Source organism: Lipotes vexillifer, unplaced genomic scaffold (assembly GCF_000442215.2).
Source record: "Lipotes vexillifer unplaced genomic scaffold, Lipotes_vexillifer_v1.1 scaffold260, whole genome shotgun sequence".
In the NCBI taxonomy this organism is placed as follows: domain Eukaryota; kingdom Metazoa; phylum Chordata; class Mammalia; order Artiodactyla; family Lipotidae; genus Lipotes; species Lipotes vexillifer.
In genome coordinates this window covers 504,663-510,728 of record NW_006778123.1, presented here as the reverse complement: position 1 = coordinate 510,728, position 6,066 = coordinate 504,663, and positions in this window count along the sequence as shown.

Sequence of the window (6,066 nt, the reverse complement as noted above, 5' to 3'; positions counted from 1 at the left end):
CTTCCGATTTGTTTTTAAACTGTTTTCCTTCATATGGACAAAGAGGTTCCTACCCAGGACTTTTCCATTCCGGGAAGCAGACTGCGTTGTGCTCGGGCCACAGAACTGAAGCAAACGCGCACAAGGTGCGGTCACTACGGGCCAAGGGAGAAACCGGGAAACCACTCGGGGCGCAGCCGGGCCGCGACCACCCTTGCCCCGGAAGCCGCGTTCTGACGTCACCACGCGGCAGCGTCCCCTCAGGACCGCAACCGAGCCTATTGTATCACGGGACACGCATGGCTACTCTCTGGTCTTAGAGCGTCGGTGCAGACTTTCGCTCGGTGCTCTGTGCACCTGTTCCTCCCGCCTGCTCAAACTTCTTTCCTATTTATGAAGAGGGGGGCGTCCCACCTCCCGGAAGCAAGGAGATGCGAGAGGACGGCGCCAGTTTAGGTGCAGCTAAAGGTAATGGAAGCTGATCCGGAGCCTGAGACCCATCAGGGGCTCACGTGACGGTCTAAGGGCTACTACTGCCTACTAACGTTCCCCGCCACCGAGGGATCACGTGACAGATGGCTGGCGCAGCTGAGTGTCTTTGCCTCCGCGGCGGCTTTGGTCCCCTTCCTTTGCCGCATGCGCAACACACGACTGCCTCCTGCGTTGTCCCCCGAGCCACACTTCACCATTTCTTCCTCCCGGGTCCAGAGATGTGTGTCCGTTTGTCTGCCCCTCTTGGGCTCTGGGGGAGAAGGTGATCGGGGAACCGGAGGTCAGGGGAGTCGGGACAGAGGTCTTCGCCCGCATCTGCTGAGACTGTCGTGATCGCCATCCCGAGGGTTGGGGAAGAGTGCCACAGTCCAACGGCGCTCCCGGGGATTCTGCCTTGTGTAACGTGCTCTCTAGAGAGAGCTGGAGTGAGGAGCGTGTGTCCTAGTGACTTGGGACTTCCTGGGAGTGAGCCGGTGTCCTAGGAGCTTATCCTCATCCTTACGAGAATCATCGTCTCCCTCTCCGCTAAGGGGTTTCGGGCCTTACAGGACCTTTTTCTGGATTTCTGACCATTAGCCTCTACATCCCCCGAGGCTTAACTCTGAGCTGACCTCCCACCGGTACTGGACCTGCGCCATGGCCCTTATGGGTATATAAAGTATAAATATAAATTGACCTGGGTTTTTAAGATTTTTAGCTCCCCAGTTCAAAACATATCTTCCTCGTCCTTGATTTCCATCCTCACACCATGGAAGTAGGACTAATCCACCATTACAGTCCACTACTACCGTCTGTAGACAATTATACTGCTGGACCTGGCATCTCCCATCCGCTCCTCTTATGATATTTGACATAATATTATCTGGCTACTGTATCGAAACAAATGCTTCCAAAATCTCAAAAGTATTTTCCTCTGGTTATTTAGGTGTGCTGTTTTATTAAAACTTTTGTTTTCTTTGTACTACCTTGGTATTACCAAACAATTCAAACCTGATCCTTACAAGAACAGTATTTTTTATTAGTAGTAAGAAGACTATTTTAAAGTGAAGTCTCTGCACCAGACATGCAACAGCGAAATTGCTGTTTTAGCAAATAAAGATGAGGCTGTCTGCTCATTTCAAATGTCATGAAAAAGTAATGCTTAAAAATAAAACAAATAGCTGCCTGTTTGTCTTTTAAGTGTAGCTTGTTGAAAACACTTTTATGATCCAGTCTAGCACATTGTGAAATATGTTTTTATTGAATGAATGAATGACTCCTCTATCTCAGGTTTAAAGATAAAATATATGATTTATCTGTCCAGTGCACATGTTGATAGCCCTGTGTTAATGCTCTTGGTAGGTCTGCAGTTCAAAACAATGTTCTTTCACTCTGAACCATGGAATAAAGCATTCAGTGCACTTATCACATTATCGGGAGTTGTTATAAATGGATCTCCTTCTTTTTCTTCATAGTTAAGCAAACTTAATTCTAAGGAATTACTCTCAAAACTTCTGCTACTAAAGGTAAGAGTTTCAGTGATTTTTAAAAATTCAACACATTTTTAACCTGTTTGGTAAAATGTTTTATAGTCATGTGATTCAAATATTGAAATGTAAAAAAGTATATAGTGAAAAATCTGTTTCACATCCTTGCAACCTATTTGCTCTGTTCCAAATGCACTCTATCCCAAAGACAACTAGTTGGGAGGAAATACAAATACACTTATTTTCTTTCTTTTTTTTACACAAACAGTAAACTATTTTATACAATGTTCTGTATCCTGGTTTGTTTTTGTTTTTTGTTTTGGCTGCTTTGGGTCTTCATTGCTGCGTGTGTGCTTTCTCTAGTTGCGGTGAGTGGGGGCTGCTCTTCGTTGCAGTGCGCAGGCTTCTCATTGCGTTGGCTTCTCTTGTTGTGGAGCATGGGCCCTAGGCATGCAGGCTTCAGTAGTTGTGGCATGTGGGCTCAGTAGTTGTGGTGCATGGGGTTAGTTGCTCCGTGGCATGTGGAATCTTCCCAGACCAGGGCTCGAACCCATGTCCCCTGCATTGGCAGGCGGATTCCTAACCACTGTGCCACCAGGGAAGTCCCCACACATTTATTTTTAATTTAACAAGCTATAATACATTTGTAGCATTCCACACCCTTTTTTAGAGGGGAAAATTATATTATGTACTTTATATGTTAAAGCAGAGGTGCTTTCAGTTACACACGTTTAAATTTTAGTATTTATTAAGTGCCTCCAGCTAGACTAAGATTCTTTATTTCAAGTTCTGCGATCCCTGGCCTTTAATTTAGACTTCCTTTGAATAGTGTGAAATTACACTATTATATTTCCAATTACTGAAAAGTTAGAAAGGAGTTAAATTCATTAAAATATATGTGTGGAGAAGTCTTGGGTCCATTTAATGTGAAGATATGTCTTCCTTTGGAGCACATATCTTCTTTTGGCAATTAGCTGGGTACTCTAAATGCATCCTTTCTATGGTATGCCCTCTTAAAGGCTATAGGCTTTTGGTGATAATGCATCAAGTAATTAGTCATATATGTAGACAATTTAGTAGAAGATTCCTGTCATCAAATAGTTCCTGGCATCCCCAGAAGAAGGAAACGTGGAGGCTTGTGAGTCAGAACAGGGTGACTTTAACAGCAGCGTAAGGGAGTTGCTGAGGTTAATATGGGCTTTCATTTTTTTCCAATGGCCATGTTTTTACCATGGTTACATTTGTACTCCATGGTCTGTTGAAAGGATGTGGCCTGCTTAGGGCTTTCATAGGTACCCAAGAAGGCAGTATTTACTCTTTGACCTGGGCAAGAGGACCCTGCACTGTAGTGGCCACCACATATCAGAAACATGCTAAACTGCTAAGGCCTATAGGGGAGGAAAAAATTTTCTTTTCCTTCTAGCCGTCTTAGGTTCTCTGGCTGGGGCCCTGTATTTACACTGACAAGACAGACTAAGAGAAAACAAAGAGTTTATTATGTGGGCTTCCCTGGTGGCGCAGTGGTTAAGAATCCACCTGCCAATGCAGGGGACACGGGTTTGAGCCCTGGTGTGGGAAGATCCCACATGCCGCGGAGCAACTAGGCCCGTGTGCCACAACTACTGAGCCTGTGCTCTAGAGCCTGTGAGTCACAACTACTGAAGCCCGTGCCTAGAGCCCATGCTCCAGAACAAGAGAAGCCACCTCAGTGAGAAGCCGGCGCTCCACAACGAAGAGTAGCCCCCGCTGGCCGCAACTAGAGAAAGCCTGTGTGCAGCAATGGAGACCCAATGCAGCCATAAATAAATAAATAAATAAATAATAAATTTATTGGAAAATAGTTTATTAATGTATGCATCACGCAAACACATGGGAGCAACTCGGAGATGAGAAACTCAAAAGAGTGTTAGAACTAGGCCAATGTAGCACCTTAAAAAAAGAACAATAAATTTTTAGATAAATGACAAGGCAAAGGAAAAGACTTTTGAGTTTCTAGGGCAGCAAATTGTGGGAAGGCAAATATATGGGGGAACTAATGGAAGGTAAGATGTGTTATGGAGATTCCTCTGGTGCTGTCTCTGGGCTGAAAAAGCATCTAGAGTTGTCTCCAGTAATTAACTTTTGTCCTTCCTGGTAGAGAGAAGAGGGGGAACATGTTAATGAATTTATGTCCTGCTTTTAGGCACATAGAGGGAGGGCAGAAAGCTTTCCTTATATCTGCTTTTCTCAATTGTCTTCAGCAAAAAATAATCCTGATGCCAAAGTGGCATATTTTGGGGTGGTATGTTCTGCTACCCTTCAGGCCCCAGGAGATAAACACCCCAGCATATCTCTAGCTGTGTGTCCTCAAAAGAAAATGACATTGTGTCCAAATGCTAAGAAGCCTCCTCGGTTGTGCATGGCCAACGTCATAGATGGATATTGCTTCAGAGACTGGAAAGGTTTTGAGTAGCAGAAGCACTTAAGTAGGAGAAGGTAACAAATTACTTCGTCAAATCCTTTCAGATAGCATTAATGCAAGGGATTCTTACATAGCACAGTTACATTAACAGTGTGGAGAATTGATTTCTTGCTTCTCTTTATATTTCAATGAGTGGTTCCAGAATTACTCAGGAATTAGGTTATTAGCACAGCATCTGCAACAGCTGTGGCTGAGAAACACTTAAGAATATTAAACAATTCATATTATCTTTAAAGTCCTTTGTATGAATGTCAAGACCTAATATACACAAAATATGATGCTGACTACTAACATTGGCAACTGGATGGACTACGAACAGTAAAATCATATTACTTTTATTTTTATAACAATATTTAGTAAGATTTAATTTCATTTGCCAAAAATTAAGATTGTTTAACTCTAAATAATTTTGATTTAAAATCTTTATATTCTTTAATTATAACACATTTTGCCTTTTAATTTTGGAAGATAATTCGGAAAACTTTAGAAGAAAAGTAACTTCTTAAAAATGTGTGAAAATAATTTGAAAATGTTTACAGTAATTTAATTTATACTTGGGGAAAATATATTAAAATCTATACACTTAGAACACAATTACATTTTACATTTTTAGTCATTTAGGTCAGGGGTTGGCAAGCTTTTTCTGCCAAGCTCTAGATAATAAATAGTATTTTAAACTTTGTGGGTCAGTCTCTAGGACAGCTACTCAACTCTGCTGTTATAGCTCAAAACCAGCCACAAACAATACATAAATAAATGGACATAGCTATATTGAAATGAAACTTTATTTACAAAAAGTTGGTAAACCAGATTTGACCCATGGCTGTAGTTAGCTGACCCCTGATTTAGATTATTACTGTCAATAGAACCTAAGTAATATTAAAGTCTTAAATATAATAACATAATTAGTAATATTGCTTAAATAAGGGCAAGAAAAATTAATATTACAGAATAAAAAAAGTTTACGAATTATGTGTCTTAATTTTATGAACCTTCCAAACATCAGCAGTCCATCAACAGAACACCTGAACAGGTGCAATATTAAAGAGAATCAGCAAAAAACTGAGAAAGAGCAGGAAGTGAAGTAGGAGAAAACCATTAGAATGGGTGTCCCGGAAGTCAAGAAAGCATGTCAGGGAGAAGAAAGTGATCTATAGATTGATGGAGGGAAAAATCCAGTGAAATGGCTTTGAGGGATCATGGGAGATGAGTCATCTAGACAGTAATTATAGACAGTTTATCCATGTCAGCGTCATTATGTATATTACTGCTCCTCTAATTACTCATGTCGCTTTGCCTCCTAAGTAGAGTTAAAGCCTGATATTGTACACTGTATTAGGAATATTCCCAACTGTGTGCTAGTGTAGGGCAAATTCAGAAGTTTTGTGTATAAACAATATTTTTGTCTTACAACAATTAATATCACTTTCCTTTTATCCTCACTGCCCCTCAAAACAAAGAAAACATCTGGGACTAGAAACACCGAGGTTTTCAAATAAGCTAAAATCAGAGTTTTGTAGCATTGAAACTGAGTCTTTTCACCAAAGTATAATATAGCTTGAAATAGGAAACAGCAATTAAGAGTCTGCCCAGGCTTCCCTGGGTGGCGCAGTGGTTGGGAGTCCGCCTGCCGATGCAGGGGACACGGGTTCGTGCCCCGGTCCGGGA